The sequence below is a fragment of the Coregonus lavaretus genome (genome assembly GCF_964263955.1).
Source record: "Coregonus lavaretus genome assembly, contig: HAP1_SCAFFOLD_2512, whole genome shotgun sequence".
NCBI classification, from domain to species: domain Eukaryota; kingdom Metazoa; phylum Chordata; class Actinopteri; order Salmoniformes; family Salmonidae; genus Coregonus; species Coregonus lavaretus.
The window spans coordinates 10114-33759 of NW_028163525.1; the positions used below are offsets into that span (position 1 = coordinate 10114).

At 43.3% G+C, this 23646-nt stretch overlaps 1 pseudogene across 1 annotated transcript; it reads left to right on the forward strand.

The window, feature by feature from the left end:
• Positions 1-1196: 1196 nt before the first annotated feature.
• Positions 1197-23155, forward strand: LOC311118023 (annotated as a pseudogene). The gene is made up of 38 exons: positions 1197-1225; positions 5011-5096; positions 8370-8444; positions 9518-9647; positions 11510-11756; positions 12072-12221; positions 12783-12863; positions 13549-13566; positions 13774-13866; positions 14023-14058; positions 14494-14565; positions 15191-15235; positions 15345-15380; positions 15535-15558; positions 15702-15755; positions 16024-16095; positions 16488-16529; positions 16799-16855; positions 17119-17172; positions 17321-17374; positions 17771-17824; positions 17923-17976; positions 18132-18185; positions 18311-18364; positions 18496-18549; positions 18696-18749; positions 19161-19205; positions 19633-19686; positions 19806-19859; positions 20108-20233; positions 20331-20366; positions 20472-20516; positions 20620-20652; positions 20853-20999; positions 21753-21807; positions 21912-22108; positions 22651-22737; positions 22947-23155. The product of its transcript is annotated as an uncharacterized misc_RNA (transcript).
• Positions 23156-23646: the final 491 nt, after the last annotated feature.

The following is a 23646-nucleotide window of genomic DNA, read 5'->3' on the forward strand; positions in this document are numbered from 1 at the left end:
CCAAACACCAGATCTCAGGTTAGGTGCACTACTTTTCATGGTTTTATTATGCAATCATGGTGTTTTGAGTATTTCTATTTTACATTGTAGAATTACACAACAATAGATACAACTTCTGTGTTTGAACAACTGAGTTCAAACCCAAATCTCCTGCGTGCCACAAGACTGTGTCAACAGGCTGAGCTAAAGTCTAAACTTGTTGTTGTAAAAGTCCAGACAGTTCCTCTCAGCAGGGGCGGACATTTTTAGCCTAGTGGGCCTATGTAACTTGGCTTTGAGGTTAGGAATCTCTCTGATACTTGATAGGATAGCTAGTTTTTTGATTGACTATTATGTAGTTATGACTAAACATACAGTACTTGAATCAGTTAGGATCAATTTCACGTGACAGATATGCAATATACTTATGTACAGCTATGTAATAGAAAATATTGTGACAAACATAATAGGTTATTATTGTGTGATGTTACATTTACAGACCTTTTGTAGTTCTCCCTGGGACTTAACAAACAGCTAAACATACAGTATATCTATCACCAAGTCTTCTAAAAAGCCAATCACACACTCCATTACATAAAACATGTACAAGCAAACAACCCTGTCTGTGTGGACCAGGACCTTTAAATTAAAAACCAGGTCTTTCCTCACCTCAACACTATAGAGGCATTCTTCGGGTACAGTAAAGGACCTACACGATTATGAAATCCTCATTCCTCCATCACTCTACACTCTCCTAGGGCATCCCTATCCCTAACCTGCAACGTAATTATTAACAGAATTACACACAGCCAACACATATCATTATGGGGCACAGTGAAGGAGAGAGAGAGAGGGAGGGAGGAGAGGAAAAGGTGTAACAGGAGGAAGGGAAGGCCTAGAGGCCTCCAACATGTCTTTTAAGTGTTGGTAATAAAACCTAGTCGCCACCTCCTGAATAGCCCCTGTCCAATGGGAATCCATTGAAGCAGGTTTTATGTGTCTTCAGCCCCAGTTTGAGCATCCCCAGCCCTGGTCCCACCAGTCAGTCCTCACCATGCTCTCCCAGCACCAGGACTGAGCTTCAGGGGGAAATAAGCTAAGGTTCATGTCTGTGGCCCCTTCTGCTCCTCTACCTCACCCACTGCTTTCTGTCTGTCTATCTGTCTGTCTGCTCTTAAAGCCCTGCGTCGCCCCTCGCTCCTAGACGGGAGTAAAACATGGAGCACCACTGTGCTGTCTTGACAAGGTAAGAGCTTTTTGAATGATACATGTATTATGTCATTATTTATATGTGGAAGTGGTAATATCTGGGTGGATTGGGACATTTTTGTGATCCACTTGAGTGTGACCTTGGTGTGGGAAAATCATGAGGTCAGAGTTGATGTATTCCAGAACCAGATTACATGATTCAAATCCTGTAATGAAATGCTTGGTGATTAGTTGACTAGTTGAATCAGGTGTGCTACAACTGGAATATATCAAATAAATGGAATGTCTGGGGGTACTAGAGGAGAGATTTGGGAAACATTGCTTGGTAGGAATCCACTCTTTTCATCACTGATACATAAAAAAAAAAAAGTAAAATCATCAGATTCCCCTGAGCCATTGACTCAGAATAATGACGAAATATTATATAAGAAAAAAGTCCTTACACATACAGTACCTTTTATTAGAAATTGGAAATATTTATACAGCCTTGAAATTAACCAGTGATATTGCATGCTGGTGCAGTAACATTATAATATTTAGCTCTGCATGGATTATAGAAGCTCCATGGCCAGAGGCCAAGATTGAGATAACACAGCTTTATAATCTGGCCCACACTCACACACACACACACACACACACACACACTCACACATAGACTATAAACCTTGTTTTGTGGGAATTAAAACGGCTGTTAAGCCTTAAGAACCAGGCTTCCTCTCCTTCTTACCTCTCCAGTGGGCTGGTTAACTGTGTCTTTATCATGGTTTAGAGCTCTGTTAAAGATCCATCTGGCCTCTCGAATAGCCTCTGTCACACAGACACTGCCATGTGGTGTGTGTGTGCCTGCTTGCCTGTGTGTGTGTCAGTGCGTGCATGCTGGCCTGTCACCTTTTGACCCCCTGTGGCAATGAGAGTGGCACACACTCACACACACACACTTTTGACCTAAAGCTTTGTCTGGGGAATGCTACCAAATGATTAACTTACTAATTCAAGTGAGTGATACTGCAGGGTTTAATTTGTAAGGCTGAGCAGCAGAGACTGGAATGAGGGTCCAGTTGGTGTAATTAAGACAAATGAGAGCAACAGAAGTCACGCCAGGAGAGCTAGAGTGCAGGCTTACTACACGGTCCAGGCTCTGGGACGCTTGGGGACAAGGCCATATGGGTGACATCAGAGGCACAGCGAGGAGGCCAGAAAACATTCAAACAAGCTCTGGATGCTGGAGATAACACACTGTGCTTTTCACTCAGAGAGAGTGATGACTGATCACTGAGTTGTAATTGCTCTCGATGAAAGATAAAAGAGGCGCAATCTTAAAGATGTTTCTGTTCTTATCAGTAATGCCCTTGACCTTACTTTCACGACACAGTAGTATAGACTAGAAACTCTGGCTGAGATGCAGCATATTGATTTAGAATTTCCCCCTGAGAATAGAGTTGTTGAGGTTGTTGCCCTGTTGGCTTGCTTTATAGTTTCATCTGTGGTCTGACAACATAGTATGGGAAAAAGTCAAAACACAATTGCTTTTCCAAAGATATTTTCTGCAGCTCAAGAGCTGATGTTAAGATCGCTGTCAAGCTTTCCCAGACCATCAGTGTCAGAACATTTTTGATGCTATTGCTTGCTGTGACAGTTTATCCCCAGGGGTTGGGAGTCTATGGTACACAAGGCATCAAAGAACACTAAGCTTTCCTTTCCTGTATGTCACAATATCAGACTGGATCTAAGGACCAATGCAAATTGAAAAGCCCAGAAGGAATGTACAAGGACATCTTTGTTGTGAATTAACCCCAATTAGTGCTACATTGTATTCTCTCTCACTCTCTCTCTCTCTTTCTCTCTCTCTCCTTCCCCTCACTCTCATGTCTCACACTAAAACTGCTCTGCACAACTAGTGGTGCAGGGCAAAATCATTTACATTTTAGTCATTTAGCAGACGCTCTTATCCAGTGCATACATACTCTGCACAACTAGTGAGTGCATACATAATTTTTTTTTTTTCATGCTGGCCCCCCGTGGGAAACAAACCCACAACCCTGCCGTTGCAAACGCCATGCTCTACCAACTGAGCTACACGAGCTATTTCACAGTAAAGCAAACAAAAGCTACCTGTTCCAGATAGTCTTGTAGTTTGTGTTGGTGGATGTACTGTACTGTGGTCCAGGGTTCCTGTCAGTGAAAGCCCTCCCCATAACCATTATAAGGCCAGGGCTGTTCTTGGCTAACAGGCTGGTAGATAGATTGATGGGCATGGGGAGATGCAGGGCTGCCAGGCTGTAGTGATTTGGGCAGCATCCTCCATGGTGAAGGGCATATGTTAGTGGCTAACTGCCTCTTACCTCCCTTCGCTGTAGGGACCTTGCTGAGTAAGCCATTAGTCATTTCTCTGACAGCACCCCCCTCTCTCTCCCATCCTCCCTGTCTCCTTAAAGTTGGAATCCATAGCGGTGAAACTGCCATGTTCGTTTGCGATATTACAACAATAAAGATGTTACTTCAAACAATGATTTTTTTTACCTTGATGCTAGAGCTCCTCACTGCCGTTTAATAAACAAAACAAATGCGCCTGGGGGCAGCCAGTGGCGCTGTTTCCCCTAATGCAGATCTCAGCTTTAACACGCCACCGATCATCTCTCTTTCTAAAAAATACCTCCATGTAGACTGTCTCTGCCGTCACACACTGCCTTGGTGCCTCGGCCATCACTCCATATCACCCTGCCTGTCAGCCTTCTGATAGGGCTGATGAAGAGGCTGTGGAGGGTTGAGGAAAACAAGGCCAGGGGAGGGAAAGAGAGAGAATTGTCTGTGGAGCGGTCTGAGGACACACAGCACAATGTTGTTGTTTTATGTAGTACACATTCATATGTAAGCCACAGGAGGTTGGTGGCACCTTAATTGGGGAGGACAGGCTTGTGGTAATGGCTGGAGCGGAATTGGTGGAATGGTATCAAACACATGAAACACATGGTTTCCATGTGTTTAGATTACCATTCCATTCACTCCGTTCAGGCCATTATTATGAGCAGTCCTCCCCTCAACAGCACCTGTGGTGTAGGCCTGTGTATGACAACAATTGTCAGAGGCCTGCTCTCCAAAGTTATTTTCTCTGTTTCTGCTTTCTACGACACAATGTCTGTCTTTACTGTGTGTAGTTATTAATTTACTATTTCTGTAAGCCTACTTAGTAATGACAGACATTGAGCTAATGTATTAGACAATGTACACTCGTGTCTTGCATAGATGTACACTTGTGTCTGGCATAGATGTACACTCGTGTCTGGCATAGATGTACACTTGTGTCTGGCATAGATGTACACTCGTGTCTGGCATAGATGTACACTTGTGTATGGCATAGATGTACACTCGTGTCTGGCATAGATGTACACTCGTGTCTGGCATAGATGTACACTTGTGTCTGGCATAGATGTACACTTGTGTCTGGCACTGCTTATGAACGTCATCATGACACAGTTTCCCCCATTACCTGTCAAAGGAGAAATTGATGGGTTTCTGTGTTTGTGTTGTCATAAGATCTTGATCTATCAAACTGATTGTGATTATTAATACAGTAAAGATCAGTATGTCACATACTGTATGTCACTTCTGTCAGATAATATTGATGTGTCTACGTGAGTTGTAATCTCTTTTAATGTGTCACTACTCTAAAGCTTAATCAATTCAGGCCAAAGACATGATGACTGAGCTGTCCTCTCTCTCTCTCTCTCTCTCTCTCTCTCTCTCTCTCTCTCTCTCTCTCTCTCTCTCTCTCTCTCTCTCTCTCTCTCTCTCTCTCTCTCTCTCTCTTCTCTCTTCCCTCAGGAAGCGACCATGGCACCCAGCAATGTTGCTGTACCCCTCTACCTGCATGGCCCTCCTCTCTCTGCTACTCTCTCCTGCCCTCGGCCGTAAGTTACCCAGAAGCCTCCAGGATCATGATGGGCACATCACTTCCTCATAACGGTGTACTACTGGGATGTGGTGTTTGTTTGCACAACTACTTTTGATATGGATAATTAACTTTCTTTTTGGTATCAAAACACACAAGTTGTTTCAGAATACTATCACAGGTCATTCCATTTATTACAAATGCAAATCTATTATTAAGACAGAAATAGCAGACGTAGTGTAGCGTAATGTACTAGTCTGTAAAATTAATTCAGATAATCTCTAGTTTCTTAATTGTTATAGATGCCGTATCTTAATTTGATCATCCTGTTGTTGAAGACATTTTCCTGCACAGCAGGAAATGCAAAGTTGTAGTGTATATTTGGTTTACAAAGGCTTCTAAAGTTTGTAATTTCCACTTACAAATGTCAGACTTGATTTGCCCTAACAAAAAATGTATCAACCCCTACAAATAAATTATAATAATTATAATCCACATAATAATTCACATTATTTTCCTTCTGTAGCAAACTGGCTCAAATTAAGATCCTAGATCTGTATAAGCCTCTCTTCCGAGCTGTCAGAGAGATACAATAACACATACAGTGGGGGAAAAAAAGTATTTAGTCAGCCACCAATTGTGCAAGTTCTCCCACTTAAAAAGATGAGAGAGGCCTGTAATTTCCATCATAGGTACACGTCAACTATGACAGACAAATTGAGGAAAAAAAATCTAGAATATCACATTGTAGGATTTTTAATGAATTTCTTTGCAAATTATGGTGGAAAATAAGTATTTGGTCACCTACAAACAAGCAAGATTTCTGGCTCTCACAGACCTGTAACTTCTTCTTTAAGAGGCTCCTCTGTCCTCCACTCGTTACGTGTATTAATGGCACCTGTTTGAACTTGTTATCACCTGTCCACAACCTCAAACAGTCACACTCCAAACTCCACTATGGCCAAGACCAAAGAGCTGTCAAAGGACACCAGAAACAAAATTGTAGACCTGCACCAGGCTAGGAAGACTGAATCTGCAATAGGTAAGCAGCTTGGTTTGAAGAAATCAACTATGGGAGCAATTATTAGGAAATGGAAGACATACAAGACCACTGATAATCTCCCTCGATCTGGGGCTCCACGCAAGATCTCACCCCGTGGGGTCAAAATGATCACAAGAACGGTGAGCAAAAATCCCAGAACCACACGGGGGGACCTAGTGAATGACCTGCAGAGAGCTGGGACCAAAGTAACAAAGCCTACCATCAGTAACACACTACGCCGCCAGGGACTCAAATCCTGCAGTGCCAGACGTGTCCCATTGCTTAAGCCAGTACATGTCCAGGCCCGTCTGAAGTTTGCTAGAGTGCATTTGGATGATCCAGAAGAGGATTGGGAGAATGTCATATGGTCAGATGAAACCAAAATAGAACATTTTGGTCAAAACTCAACTCGTCGTGTTTGGAGGACAAAGAATGCTGAGTTGCATCCAAAGAACACCATACCTACTGTGAAGCATGGGGGTGGAAACATCATGCTTTGGGGCTGTTTTTCTGCAAAGGGACCAGGACGACTGATCTGTGTAAAGGAAAGAATGAATGGGGCCATGTATCGTGAGATTTTGAGTGAAAACCTCCTTCCATCAGCAAGGGCATTGAAGATGAAACGTGGCTGGGTCTTTCAGCATGACAATGATCCCAAACACACCGCCCGGGCAACGAAGGAGTGGCTTCGTAAGAAGCATTTCAAGGTCCTGGAGTGGCCTAGCCAGTCTCCAGATCTCAACCCCATAGAAAATCTTTGGAGTGAGTTGAAAGTCCGTGTTGCCCAGCGACAGCCCCAAAACATCACTGCTCTAGAGGAGATCTGCATGGAGGAATGGGCCAAAATACCAGCAACAGTGAGTGAAAACCTTGTGAAGACTTACAGAAAACGTTTGACCTGTGTCATTGCCAACAAAGGGTATATAACAAAGTATTGAGAAACTTTTGTTATTGACCAAATACTTATTTTCCATCATAATTTGCAAATAAATTCATAAAAAATCCTACAATGTGATTTTCTGGATTTTTTTTCTTTAGGGATCTGGTCAAAAGTAGTACACTATATACGGAATAGGGTGCCATTTGGGACACAATCCATGGTGTTGGAGAGGGAGTCGTTAACTACTTACAGCCCACACTGCACAGTGAGAGAAGTGTTTATGGCCACTAAATACACAGGATAAATACCATCTCCCCAAAGTATCCCCTCTACTCAGCAGTTATGGTGGAGCCAATAGGGGCTTCCAGATGTGTTGCCTCCACACTCTGAACATCCAAATAAGCTGACTCAGGTTATCGACTCTGGGAGTAGAGGATAGAGGCCCTCCGGCTCCCAGTGTTGTTTCATTACTTCCATATCTTTGTTTCGTAGTTTCCCTGCAAGGTGTTTTCATCCTCCTTTAAAACAGGAGGAGGAGCGGAGGAGATCTGTTCTCTGAATCTGGAACACTTTAGTAGCTTCACATTGAGATGATACTACTACAGTAGAGCAAGGCTCTTTAATGAAACATTATCAAATGTTTCCGCTGTCATTGTTTCAAGTTTCAAGGTTCACTTAAAGTTTTAGTTGAGAAGGAAATGTAAAAAATCACATCAGGTTTAAGTTACATTGCAGTAGCTTTCTTTTTCAATCAATCCCATCCAATGACTTAAGAATTTAGAATTCCAGCCAGATATGTAGGCTATAGTAAATTAACAAAGACTAAAGACACAAGACCATTATAGGTCACTCAATCGCCCAAGAAAAACATTGAGGATGAAAGCAGAAATTAAAGCACAATAGTGTGATTTATGATTCATAGCTTATTACATTAGTCCCCAGAGGGACTTGCATCTCAATAAATCACAGGTACAAAGAGGTTTTACCTGTCAGTCTGACCTTCGTTAGTCTCTTTACAGGCTTTACAGGGTATGTAAGGCAATATGGCCTTATCCGATCCACAGTCACACTACAACATTCATCAACATTACCTCTGTCATCCCATACTAACATATATAAAGCACATCAAAGTATGTGTCCATTCTTTTCAATACAATAAACACGCTGTTGAGTTTGTGCTTGTGTAATTAACTTGAGAAATATAGACGCTGCAGCTTTAAGAATAACCAACATTAAAAATGCATCCAGTGTGGATCATGAGCATAAGGTGAATTGGCATTCTTACCTTGTTTAATCCCCTGTGGTGTCTGGTTGGTGCTGTGAACAGAAACATCCTAACCAAGCTGCTGTCTCTGTTTGTTTTCCATCAGAGTTAGATCTCAACAGGTTAGATGGGGACACAGCTGTCTGCCCTCCCATGAGAAATGGACAAGATGACCTTCCAGGTAAAATATACAGTAGATACTAACAATCATATGTTGTCTTTTAGAAATATTGACTATGTGAATATGCGTACTAACTTAGTCCTCTTCATCCCTGGTCGGACATAAGGCAGCAACAATTTGCTTCCACTGCGGTCTGACTTTGGCCACAGCTTGCTTGCGCCCTGTACCATGAGATGTGGATATAGTTTATGATGTAATCAAAGGAGACCTGCATTGGAAGACATACTACATACCCAACGTTGTATCATACACTACAAGATATCTCAGGAGCTCTGAGCCAGTAGTAATGAGATGTCTTTCTGTAACCAAGTATCACCTCTCTTCAAGACACCAGGTCAGAAGGGGGAGTTCAACACTATAGTCCCTGTGGTTTTTCTCTTCACTAGACAGCAAAGACTTACATTTTAAATGACCAGAAAACCACCAGCCTTGGTTTACAGAAATACAGAATGTCACAATTAAGCTAGCTGCTGTGATTGCTTAGTGAACTGGGCTGTCTAAATGCTTAATGACTTGAGACACCTTTAGATTTCAAATGAGCCACATAAAATATTCTGCTGAAGCCTGACAGATTTTAGTAGGAACAATTCTAGCTCATTAAGATGTTAATTGTGTACCAGCGCCCTGGTAGGAACAGATGCACTAGCTGCCTTCAAAGCACATGTTGTACTATGTGTTGCCAGCCCAAGCAAGAGAACAACTAATTAGAATAATATGCTAGTCATATCACTGCACCCAGTGTTTCATACAGATTACTAAATAAGAATAAACCGTTAAACATAGTAAAGTGGGACAACACTGAAATTCCAAAATGTCCACTTTACATGACTTGTTGCAAACTAGAATGTGAACCAGAAATATGCCCTTGCACTTTTATAACACTGTGTGTAGGATACAAAAAAGTCCAGTACCTGTCAGTCAGATGTGCATCATTTTTATTTTTGTACTTCTGGAACACAGTATATAACATATACTTCACCAGAATAATTCAAGAGATATGTATAGTAATGTAACATGTCATTCATTCTGAACGATACAGGATATATCTGAAAATCAGTTTAAATCTCTTTTAGGGTTTGATCTGATCACCCAGTTCCAGTTGGATGTTATTCCTCTGAAGGGGGTAAGGAAGGTGGAGGGCTCCACTCCTCTCCAGGTGGCGTACCGCCTCGATAGGGAGGCCAACTTCCAGATTCCTACCAGGTAAGGAAAAACAGAAAAAGAAAATGCTGGAGCTTGTCGATGCAGGTGTTATATTATTATGGTTTGATAAGAGAGGCCAGCTTTCAAATATCTACCAGGTAAAGAAAGAATGAAGAAACCAGAAAGAGAAACACACATATAATCGCTAAACACACACACACACACATGCACACATACACAAATAAATGCTTTCCCCTGGGTCGATGCAGGTGTTGTATTATTACAGGTTCCATACAGGTGTTATCACACTGTGAAACAGCTTGTAATTGGCACAGAACAACATGTCTGAACCTATTTGGCATCTCTTGGCGACGAGGGGGGAACCCCCCCCCCCCCCCCCCCCCGAAATATCTCCTCCTGGAAACACAGAGACACATTTAATCATGCTGCATTCTTAGTTGTAGTTTTATTAATATTTTAGTGTGTGTGTGTGTCTTGTCTAGATCAAGCAGTGAATGTGTGGGGATCGTCTAGCCTGGTGCTGTATCCTGTAATTTGTTTGATCTAAAACCACTACACAATCTGCCATTTTCAGCTTAGACTGATTGCACATTGCTTAATAGGCTAGAAGTTGTTGCTAAGTGGTTACCTTTTTACATAACTTAACCTGTCTTCTAGTGTTTCACTGCTGGTCTGGTATGGCTAATGTGGTGGGCCTGTTTTCACATTCTGTCATGTAACATACTGACACCTTCCAGTCTGCCTCATGCCACTCAGGACAACGCGACACTAATCACAAAAACATGTATCCCTTGGAGTCCAGTGTCCAGTCTGTCTGGGCTTTGAAGTCTGTCATCAGAAAGGTTGATTTCCGATTCCTGTGCCCTTACCACTGCAGGGGATAGAGGCCTACAACACAACACACATCAAACCCTGGCCTAGGCTGTGAGAGACTTTCTCCCAAGGTGCACTTAACACACACACACACACACATACACAGACACACAGGCACACAGCAGGAACGTTAGAGAGAGTGGTCTTCATTTGTTTTATTGGGTTACAGGAAACTCCTTTTTTATTGCCTTGTCTTGATCTATTTACAAGCTGACTGCAGCTCTGCAGCTCCCACCCATTAAGGCACCACCTATGGAGCCTTTGGCATGGCTAGTTAAAACCCCAGGGCTCGTATTTCTAAAGCGTTAAGTAGGAGTGCTGCTCTAGGATCAGTTTTCCCTTTTAGATTATAATGAGTGTTAGAAACTGAGACGGGTCGACTGCTTAGTTGATCTGTTGATCAGAGCCACTGGGGCTCTGCTTCTGTTTAAAACAGAAAGGTTTGATGGGTTTGAGGGGCCTTATTGTTCCTTTGGAGTAATTGTAACTGTTGCGTTATGCATGCATCATGCATTAGAGACAGGGAGAGATGAGGGATAGAGAGAGAGAAAGAGAGAGGACTGGAGAGCTTTGAACATAAAAGTGTTAGGGTTTGATTGATGTCTCCATTCAGAATGTTATCGTGGGCGTGAGGAGCGGGAAGGGAACTGAATCGCTGTGTGTGATGCTTTGTGATGATGATGGAGTGTCTTTGACATTAGCCGCCATCAGAGTTCTGAAATCCTAGAACCAAACTGTGTGTATGTGATGGAAAGCTGCTTTTTTACCCGCTGAGAAACGTCGCCCTCTGTGACCTCTTCTCTATGACTCTAACTAAACTGCATTCTTTATGAGAATCATCTAAATTACGATTTTGTAAAGATACATTTGAACCCTTTCCTCTGTCCATCCATCCCTCTCCTACTGAGGATGAACGTCCCTAGGGGCTTCCCTGTTGAGGACTCCTTCCTGTATCAACCCTTTCCTCTCCTCCTCCCTCTCCCACCCATCTTTATCTTCATTTTCATCTTCTGTTCTTCTTCACCCAGGCTCAATTTCCCCCGGGGTTTTCCTGACGAGTACTCCGTCATGGTCACGTTCCGTATGATCAAGAACACGGTGAACAAGGTGTGGAACGTGTGGCAGGTGGTGGACGAGGACGGCTGGAAGCAGGCGGGGCTCAGGCTAAACGGAGACCAACAAGCGCTGGAGTACTTCCTGATGGGCCAGGACGGCAACCTGCAGACCGTTACCTTCCCAGGGCTATCTGTGTTGTTCAACACCAAGTGGCACAAGGTGATGGAATGAGTGATGGTACTCCTGGTTTGCATTGCAAAATTCAGTAACTATCCCAAAATTCCCAGTTTTTCCAGAGATCTCAGATGGAAGATTCCCGGAATCAGGAGGTAATAAGAGGGAAATCCTGGAAAGCCTGGACATTTTGAGAAAGTTACTGGAAATGTGCAACCCTACTCCTGGTACAATGTAATTAGTGATGACTGATTACAAAATTAGCAGTTTCAAAACTGGTTTATTTAGCTAGCAGTCTCCGGATGAATTACGGTGGCCCCTGAGGATCAACAACAGTAACCCTATACCATATCCTTACAGGTGATGATTGGGGTGGAGAGAGACCAGGTCACCCTGTATGTGGACTGTCAGCCCGTGGACAAGAAGCCCATCAAGGGGAAAGGCCCAGTGAACACAGAGGGAGATACACTTATTGGGAGGCTGGACGTTGACGCTAATGCTTCTGTTGTGGTGAGTGGGGCAGGGATAGCTGTATTGTGCTGTATTGCCAACTCTTTTGGTCGTTGTTTGAGATGACAATAACCATAGGAGTTGGCAAGACCGCACAAACAGATCTGGGATCAGGCTAAGGCTGAGAAGGTGTTGGTTCCCCAGCGGTGCTTTGTTATACAGTAAGCGTTATCATATGAGTCTGTGAAGCTCTTCAACCATAGAGGGTATGGGTTTATATGTGTGCTGAGCATTGCTGTAATTCTAAAGTGCTGCTGCCACAGCAGAACTGCGGCTCAATGGGGTTCCACTGCCACAAAATCATGTTCCTCTACTCGGAAATCTCCCTTGAGGAAAATGCAGGCTTTAAACACATTCAGCTCGTAGAGAACATAAACAGAACTAGAATAACTGTGCCATAAGCAAGCATAGGCATAGTTTTAGTGTCATATGACTCTATCAAACAAATATTTGATTGAAGCTGAAAAATGTTATGATACTTTATGTTATGTTTAACCATGCCATGCTATGCTATGCTATGTTATGTTAAATGATCAATATCATGCCATTGTCTCATTCTAGTTTGAACTCCAGTGGATGCTGATCCATTGCGACCCAAAGAGAGCCAATAGAGAGAACTGCCAGGAGCTGCCTGCCACAGAGGTAACAACAACAACCTTGGCTCCACCTGGTCTATACTTGCATTGGTTTTGGGTTCATATTGACCAGCAACATAACTTTCACTAACTGGCTTCTATGAATCTGCACCTGCAAAATTGTGAAGAGATAGGATGGCCTGTTATACTATTGTAGGAGTGCTATGATTACAATAAATATGTCAAATAAGCAGTTAAGTTTATACAGAGAGAATACTGCCAGCTCTCACTCTCAATTTAGACTAGACACATTTCATAAAGTGGCAGCACATTAAAGTCTGACTCCTCGGGTCAGAGTTGTAGGTTAGAGTACATGCTGTTATGAGTGGGTAGAGACCTATTGTCCCATAGACTGCAGAATGAAAAGCTCCAGTCTGTCTTTATTTGACAATGGTCTATTCCCTCTAGCTTTGAGGGTAACTTTTCTGCGTACACTGGTATCTTTTCAGTACGCCAACACTAAAATGGTACAGGTGGGCAGTATACTACAGGGACTATAGGTTTACTATGGGGTTCTGTATGTAAATGACAGCATGATATGCTCACAGCCAGAGCCATAGATAGATCCTATATGACTCTGCTCACAGCTATTGTTTTTGGACTAATGCTGTAGCTTCTTCTGACACTTTGGGTGAAGGTGGTGTGACTACTTCACTAACTCTACATGTTTCTTATTTCTCTTGCTTCTTCAGATGTATGCCAATGCTGAGGTATTTATCTTTTCTACCTTCTTTTTTCTTGGTGTTTTTGGGGCAAATAATCTACTTCAATGCTCTGTTGCCTAATTGCCTCGATGCTTTGTTACTTTAGTGGCACAATCAAACTCTGGCTGGAGTAAGACATTTCTCCACTCCCCTCAGAGTGGCCTTCACTCCTTCTCATGTACTCATCGACTGTGTTGTCTCTTCTCCCTCCAGCCTGACCCCAAGCCTGTCCCTGGCCCTCCCGGTCCCACCGGCCCTGAGGGGCCCCGGGGGCCACACGGAGAGGACGGCAGAGACGGGAGAGATGTAAGTCTATCCACCCCATCCAAACTAGAATGAAAAATTAACCATAGCATCCATGCTGGATATTGCCTCAAACTTAGACAGCCAGTACACACTTTTCTTAATTCTCTATTCTCAATGACTAGAATGGATAACCAATGTCTTTCTTTTTTCTTGCAGGGCCTTCCAGGTTCACCTGGCAGTGCTGGCGCTCTTGTAAGTACGAGATGTCATATTATTAAACGTGTTTCATTCTCTAAATATTTATTTTACTCTTTGTTGCCATCCTGTAGCTCAACCTATGTCATTACTTACAATCAATTTAGCTGCAAAAAATAGATCAGTGTTCTCTACTCCACCCTGTCTTCCCTTTATCTCTCTCTCTCTGTCTGTACTCATGAGAATTGCACATCTTTCGTTGATTAAACGCTGACTGGCAATGCCATGGAGTATCTTAGCAACGGCGACGAGCGATGCAGACAGATGATAAAGCTGTTTGTCAGATTTTTTTGTGGACAGAGCAATACTTAGCTTTGGTTGGGTCTGCTATATATGGCTTTGGTTGTGTCTGTAACTCAGCCATCTATTGTGTCCGTAACTCAGCCATCTGTTGTGTCTGTAACTCAGCCATCTGTTGTGTCTGTAACTCAGGGCGTCAAAGGGGACAAGGGGGAGATCGGTCTGCCTGGACAGAGAGGCCTGCCTGGCCTACCAGGAGCTGCTGTAAGGATCACTACCTCCTACTGTACCACACACACCCTCTGTCACACACTCAACCTGTACCACACACACCACCTGTCACACACTCAACCTGTACCACACACACCACCTGTCACACACTCAACCTGTACCACACACACCACCTGTCACACACTCAACCTGTACCACACACACCACCTGTCACACACTCAACCTGTACCACACACACCACCTGTCACACACTCAACCTGTACCACACACACCACCTGTCACACACTCAACCTGTACCACACACACCACCTGTCACACACTCAACCTGTACCACACACACCCTCTGTCACACACTCAACCTGTACCACACACACCACCTGTCACACACTCAACCTGTACCACACACACCCTCTGTCACACACTCAACCTGTACCACACACACCCTCTGTCACACACTCAACCTGTACCACACACACCACCTGTCACACACTCAACCTGTACCACACACACCACCTGTCACACAATCAACCTGTACCACACACACCACCTGTCACACACTCAACCTCTATTTTGTCTTGTGGAGTAAGAAAGAGTTGTTCTCTATCACCTTATTTATTAGCTTTGGCCAGATCAATGATTTCTCCTATTTTTAATGAAGGGAGTACCTGGTTCAATGGGCCCAAGAGGACCTGTGGGCGAGAGAGTGAGTTATTTCTCTTCCCGGAACCTACTAAAGAAACAATATTTTGCTAATAACTGTAACAGCAGGGACAATGTTAACTAATATTTGACTGTTCTGTGTCTAATAACAGGGACTTCAAGGTTTTCCTGGGCCAGCAGGTTCTCCCGTAAGTATCCACTATCTTTAGAGCATCGTATATATATATATGGGAATATTTTGCTGATATGTATAGCCATCAAGCCATGGAACATGTCAGAACACTTCATTTCTATAGCTAAATAATATGATTTATCTGATTGTTCTTTTCTCTCATTTCCCAGGGACCTGAGACAGCTGGACCCCCCGTATGTCCTACACACTCTTCAACATCTTTAGATAATCTTCACCCCATGTTCTAAACAGCATTAATACAGCATACAGTTTTTTAATCGAGTCCTACTAACGGGCTATAGAATAATCGTATAACTTGTGTATGTCGCTCCTACAGGGCCCACCTGGGAAAGCAGGAACTCCAGGAGATGAGGGGAACATTGGGCCTGAGGTCAGTGTTCAAATAAGGATCACATCCTACACAACTATAGTAAATGACTGATTAAACAGAACACATCCAGCAATAAAAACATACAGGATATGTTCTGCATTCTGCACTGTGTGTCATAGCAGTCATAGTGCTACTTTATCATTGGTCCTTTTGATAGTCTGTGGACCATTTTGTAACATACATTACTGATATGTCAGACTTTTCAGTGTCTATTAGGACATTCTCTGTGTGTTTCATGTCTAAATGTAACTGTCCATGTTGTTATCAGGGTCCCCCTGGGCCTAGAGGTGGTCTGGGTCTCCCTGGTCCTGCTGGTCTACCAGGACCACCTGGACCTGTGGTAAGTACTGATGCTAACCTCTGACTTCTGGCTCTAACCTGAAATTGGTGAATTCAACATCTGTATCATCTCTGTGTGAATTGATCTCTGTTTTCCCGACTTGGAGTCTTGACCTATGTTCCTCTCTATTGTGGTTATGTCTCTTTGGTTTTTCCCATTAACCTAAGTATTTATTTTATCAATATTGTCATAAGAGTTCTCTCTGACTTTTAGGGTGGCATCTTAACCCTGATGCAGAGTGATAATCAGTATCAGTTCTGCATTACTGGATGTTGATTGCACAGCCTCAAACACTGGAGATATTTGCTGTAGTGTTTGTGGACATCTAAACTCGGTTTTAGATGTCACTCCATAGAGATATGTACTGTGTCACTCACTCTGTTGTCTTTAAGGGACCACCTGGGGCTGGCAAAGCTGAGGGGAGTGGGGAAGATGTGAGTCTCTTTTTATCATATTTCAGAGGGTCTGCTAGAGGGTGGGACTAGGTGGTTCAGAGCCTAATGTTGTTGTAATAACTACACTTCAGCTTAATTCACACTTCCTTTAGAAACTGTTGTTGTTGCTGTCATTTAATTTTAACAAACCTGCATGTGGAAAATTGGTAGCTATAGTGTTCTTTGGTCAGTGGCTATTGAATAGGAGGTGAGCCCTCTGCAGGTGTAGTGATAATGTTATATCTGTGTCTGTCTATGTTTGTCTGCAGTGCCCTGCTGCCTGTCCAGCTGGACCACAGGGAAACCCAGGGCTACCAGGGATGAAGGTGAGGAATCTTAATGACAGACACTGAATTAATACATACCTGGCTTTGGGCAACAGAGCCCTTATCATTATTCACAACATGGTGGCCATTGGTTTTCTCTCAGATACCAGTATCTGATAATTTAATGGATTGATGTATGGCTTTTCCAGATGCTCAAAGCACTTTACATTGTAGGGGGAAAATCACTGTATGAACCACCAATGTGTAGAGCTTCTGATAGTAGATGACATTCAGTCTAAACTGGATTGCTATGTCATTTCCAGGGACACAAGGGAATACCAGGTGATAATGGAGCTGCAGGGGAAGCTGGACAAAAGGTATGACAAGCAATCAATTCTGATGTTTAGTGAAGAAGTGTGATGTTTGACATTGTGCTTAAGTACATTGGGTGGTTAGGATGATTGTTCAAGCTTACAAATCACTACATGTGAGTATTTGTGTTTTTCCTATGTTGCTAATCCACAGGGCGAGCCAGGACCATCTGGGGTGCAGGGCCTACCAGGCAAGATGGGAGATGATGTAAGAACCTTCCTTGCTCTGAACGATACCAACATATCCAGGCTGATATTCTACTTCACTGTCTGATAACGAAAGTCCCAGTCACTCGTTTTGTCATTTGTATACCTATTTCTTCCTGTTCCAAGCAGAACATAGGTAATGAGCATACCAACATGTTACACAGGATTTCTGCCTCAATTGGAAATTGTGTATCTTGAGCATACTAAAATGTTACAAAGGATTTCTGCCTAAAGCAAAAAATTAGTATCTGCATATTCAGAGATGGTACATAGGATTTCTGCTTCAAGTGGAAATTGGTCATACAACCAGCCATTTATAACTGTTTAATGTTTTTGCTGTGCATCACTGTGAATCATATCAAATATTATTCATTTTAACATCTGTAATACATTCCAGGGACAAAGAGGTCCTATTGGTTTTCCTGGTAGTCCTGGAGATAAGGGAGACAGGGTAAGGGTTTCAAACTATATTTACTACAAGTCTTGTTGATGTTCTACTTTAGCGTTTAGGATCTTAAACTCACCATCCGTGTTTTCTCCTCCTCTCAGGGTCCCCCTGGTTTCAACGGCATCCCAGGACCCACCGGACCACCGGGTTCTCCTGTAAGCACTACTAATTTAATCAACTCAATCACTTATAACTGCCATTTTCTATCAATGACTGGAGGACAGACTGTGGTTGATATTACCTAGAACTGAACAGTGTTTTCCAAAATGTCTGCCATTATGTTCTGTAGTGACCACTTGTTTTCTGTTAGGGTGTGGAGGGCGTTCGTGGACGTCAGGGTCTGGAGGGAGAAAAGGGTGATGATGTGAGTATCTCCTCTCTTCTACAGTATCTCTAGCATTTTTACTGGCCTTTCTAAAAATTGTTTTGTTCCAAGCCTTTCTGTTTGCCTAAATTGTTGCATGGTTCATTGCATGTGCATTTTCTCAGGGAGCCATCGGTCCTCAAGGAGAGCAGGGTCCTGTTGGTGCAAAAGGAGACACTGTGAGTAAACATACAATACAACATCAATTGATCTTATTTCCTTACTAATACGTTATCAGATGGATGCGAGATCCTTTTGTAGTGTTAGTTGTATAGTTAGATTGAGTGTGATTATGATGCTGTGATTACAGGGTACTCCTGGGGCAGATGGCATGGATGGACTCCATGGAGTGGATGGAGCTAAGGTCAGTCAACGTTTTATGACTGCTGTACATATATAGAGTTTAGTATAGTTAGTTAGTATAGTTTAAATAAAGAGAATATATCCAGTCTTAAAAGATCTGTCAATCAATCTGTTATCCTGTGAACATACCTTTCATCTTTCCAACAGGGAGAAGCTGGCGTTCCCGGGACTGTCGGAATCAGGGGTATCGTCGGAATTCCAGTGAGTCTAATATTAATCTTTGACATTTGTCTAAAATAAATATCATTAATCTACTAATATAATTATAGATTAGATGGCCTTACAAGGTTTTGTTGGTATTAAAAGAAAAGCAAAAGCTATGAAAATCAATAGAGAGGTTGGTTGCCTTCCAGTCAAACCACACTGCAGACCAGATTAATAAAACATTTAGAAGCAAACAGCCATGCAGAAGGAAACATCCAATACAGAAACCACAACCGTCCCATCCTCGCCTGTCTGGCTGGTTACACAGGTCAGAGGACATAGCAGGGGAAACAGAATCAACAGAAACAACACAACAAGGAAGTAGTCCATCCCATATGTTGTAATACTCTAAAAAATAACAATATACTGTACGGTATTCTGAGGATATCCTGTGTGTTTTTTCTGCAGGGGTTACCAGGAAAGCAGGGGCTGGTTGGAGCTGGAGGTGCCAAGGTAAAATGTGTGCATGTGTGTGTCTGTGTGCATGTGTGTGTCTGTGTGCATTTATTTGTCTGTGTGCGTGCGTGTGTCTGTGTGCGTATGTGTGTCTGTGTGCGTGTGTGTGTCTGTGTGCGTGTGTGTGTCTGTGTGTGTTTGTGTGTCTGTGTGTGTGTCTGTGTGCGTGTGTGTGTCTGTGTGCGTGTGTGTATCTGTGTGCGTGCGTGTGTGTGTCTGTGTGCGTGTGTGTGTCTGTGTGCGTGCGTGTGTGTGTCTGTGTGCGTGTGTGTGTCTGTGTGCGTGTGTGTGTCTGTGTGCGTGTGTGTGTCTGTGTGCGTGTGTGTGTCTGTGTGCGTGTGTGTGTCTGTGTGCGTGTGTGCGTATCTTGGGTACAATTTCATTCCTTCTGTTGTCTATTGTAAACAGTATGCTTTTTGTCCAGGGTGACACAGGAGCTGACGGACCAGTAGGACCAATCGGAGTTCCTGGGAAAACAGTGAGTATCAAATTTAATAGTTTAGTGTTTACTATCACTCAACACCGCTAGCCATGACTGTGGATCCATATTCTACTGATGGTGCTGAAGAGCTTAATAAGACTATATTGTTTGTTTAGGGGGCAACTGGACCAGCAGGAGAAGATGGAAAACCAGGAGACAAGGGAGCTACTGTAAGTTGACAATTTTTAACATTTTATTGTAGTTCAACAGCTTATAATAGTCTGTTATTAAATCTACATGACAGTAGTCATTTTTTATTCATATATTCAAATATGATTGTCATGCATATTGCTCATCAATAACGATCCATATCTGATGGTAACAATGAGCTGATAGCTAAACTCACATCAACCCACAATTATTAGAGTATCTTTAATAATAACCGTGAGTCTTATTGATCCTGCTTCACTCTCCCCAGGGCGAGACCGGAAAGCAGGGACCAGTTGGGGTCACAGGTGATACAGGCATGCAGGGTGACAAAGGGGACAAAGGTGATACTGGTGAAAAGGGACTGAAGGGTCACACTGGATATAAGGGAGACCAGGTGAGTCCTGATGTGTAGCCTATTGTTTTGGTAATAGTTGTCAGTTTGTAGATGAATGGGTTTGAATGATTTCTAATTTCCTGTGTCTTGTTCCTAGGGTCCTATTGGTCCCATTGGCCCAAAGGGAAGTGAAGTAAGTCTATGGATTCACGTCAATACCATATATCATGTCAACAATGAGACAGTATTCTTTTGTAAGATACACTATCTGTATTGACAATCTTACCTCTCTCCACAGGGTGATCCAGGTCTTACAGGCGATTCTGGAGTCAAAGGAGACCAGGTATATGTTCTACTGAGAGATACATCTGCTCTAGCTTTAGTATTCCCCTGTATTTGTAGTGATTACAATGGTCCTAATTCAGTTGATTATTGTTGTTTTATAGGGTCCTCCTGGTGTTCCTGGGATCAAAGGAGAGGTACAGAACAATGTTACAGTTTAATTGATTGGTTGATTGGTTGGTTAATTGATTGATTGGTTGGTTGGTTGGTTGGTTGGTTGGTTGTTTGTTTGATTGGTTTGTTGATTGTTTGATTGGTTGATTGGTTGGTTGGTTTATGGAATAATTGAATGCTGTATGGTATACAGTTAACATTTGTGTTGTCCACTAACCTCTAGATTGGAGAGAAGGGCATGAGGGGATATACCGGGGAAAATGGTAGACCAGGGCAGCCGGGTCATGAGGGTTTGACCGGTCCCCAGGGAGCCAATGGTCTGGAGGGAGAGAGAGGGTTACATGGATTACCTGGGCCTAGAGGCTTACCTGTGAGTACCTTTAACCTGGGCCTAGAGGCCTACCTGTGAGTACCTTTAACCTGGGCCTAGAGGCCTACCTGTAAGTACCTTTAACCTGGGCCTAGAGAACTACCTGTAAGTGCCTTTAACCTGGGCCTAGAGAACTACCTTTAAGTACCTTTAACCTGGGCCTAGAGAACTACCTGTAAGTACCTTTAACCTGGGCCCAGAGGCCTACCTGTAAGTACCTTTAACCTGGGCCTAGAGGCCTACCTGTAAGTACCTTTAACCTGGGCCTAGAGGCCTACCTGTAAGTACCTTTAACCTGGGCCCAGAGGCCTACCTGTAAGTACCTTTAACCTGGGCCCAGAGGCCTACCTATAAGTACCTTTAACCTGGGCCCAGAGGCCTACCTGTAAGTACCTTTAAACTGGGCCTAGAGGCCTACCTGTAAGTACCTTTAACCTGGGCCTAGAGGCCTACCTGTAAGTACCTTTAACCTGGGCCTAGAGGCCTACCTGTAAGTACCTTTAACCTGGGCCCAGAGGCCTACCTGTAAGTACCTTTAACCTGGGCCTAGAGGCCTACCTGTAAGTACCTTTAAACTGGGCCTAGGGGCCTACCTGTAAGTGCCTTTAAACTGGGCCTAGAGGCCTACCTGTAAGTGCCTTTAAACTGGGCCTAGGGGCCTACCTGTAAGTACCTTCTTCCAAGCAAGTGAAGGAAGACTGTAAAACACACAGGTGTTCATTAATATACTTTTTCCCCTTCCAAATCCAATAGGGTCCTAAAGTGAATGATATCCAACTTCGCGAACTATGCTCAGCAATTGTTGAAGGTATGTGAATATTGTGTAGCTTATACACTGTAACAGTGATTTAAGACAGACTGCCACGTAGGGTGCTTTGTTAAACTGACATTTGAATCATTCTCTCCATCTAGAACACTTAGCAGAGTTTAAGAAAAAGAGGTCCTAAAGAAACCAGCAGCGATCGGGGCCCCTGGCATGACAGGACTTCCAGGCCAATCAGGTCCCCCGGGCCCAGCAGGGCCTGCAGGAGAGGCCGGTCCCAGAGGACTGATGGGAATGAAGGGACCACCTGGATACTTTGGGTTACCAGGCACACCTGGAAAACAAGGTAGGACTAGGTGGATACTCAAAGCTGCTCAAAGATAATGGGGAATTATGTATCAATAACTTACTAGATAAAGGTGAAATGTATAAAGAACTGATAATTCCAATGGAATACTTGGGCCATCTTGGAAATGCCCATTTCATTGTGTACAGTAGAGAACATAGAAACTGCAACTTGAAAAGTATAGACACAGTACAAATAGTTAGACATTGTCTCCACAGTACAGTAGCTTAGTGCTCTGAAAGAGCTTGTACAGTGTGCTTGTACAGTGTGTTTTCTTTGTAGGTGGGCTTGAGTCAAGCATTCACATCGAGGGCTGAATCAGACAACAGAGCACTTAAATCCCTCTCTGCTAAATTCTTTTTTATTGCATCCCTGTTGTTCACACACACACACACACACACACACACACACACACACACACACACACACACACACACACACACACACACACACACACACACATACCTCTTGTGGGGATAATAGCCCATTTCAGACAGTCAATGAACAACATGTGAAAGGAAATGTCTTCCTGTTCTCTGTAGGTGAAGCTGGTGTAAAGGGAGATACAGGACATAAGGGAGAAAACGGAGTGGGAATCCCAGGAACTCCAGGCGAGCCAGGCCCCCAAGGTAACACCACCCCCTCCCCCCATTCTTATCTTGCCTAAGACCTGAAGATTTTAGCTCCTCAAGTTTATGCCAATGCTTTAGCTCAGCGGGCTAACACAGTCTGGTGTCGCTCAAGAGACCTGGGTTTGAACCCAGTCAGTTACACATTGACATGAGGAGGCGTTGTTCAGTAACTGTTGCCATCATCAACCTCATCCTTTGTCTCTCAGGTGTGGCTGGCATCCCTGGCATCGGGAAGGACGGTAAAGATGGAGCTCCCGGTAAAGACGGTGTTAACGGTAGCCCAGGTGCCTCTGGTCCCAGGGGAGCTACAGGAGCCCCAGGGTATTGTGACCCCTCAAACTGTATAGGCAGGCCCCCACCTCTCTATATGATGAGTGGGGGGAAGAAATCCTCCAGCTACAGCAAGGGGCCATGAGGAACACAAACAGAACCTCGGAACACATTCCATCTCTAGCAGCAGCAAGAGAGACGTGAGGTACCCAGTTCAGGAGGGGTAATACATGGGAGTCTTCACATGTCTCCATCATCGCACCACGGAACCAAAGAGAAACAGAGGCAAATGTAATTTAGAATACTGTATAGATAACTAACTTTTCATATTTTTGACTGATGCCTCGTTCTTTGTAGAGAGAGCTTATCTGATGTTGTGCTTTCTAAGACAGCTGCTATTGATTTTAAGCTAGCCTTTCAACTGATGAGTGGCCCATCATGGCCCAAGTGCTGTCCCAAAGACAAATGCAAATTACAAAAACTTCTAAAATGACCATATTGTTCAATTCATGCTGTTCAATTCATACCCACAGATTCAGGTAGACAAACAGGGCAATATCTTGGTTTTCAAGTAATACAAAGGTAAATAATGTGTGTATTTTTCTTCTATGCATGTACTCTTTAATTCCTTGTTTA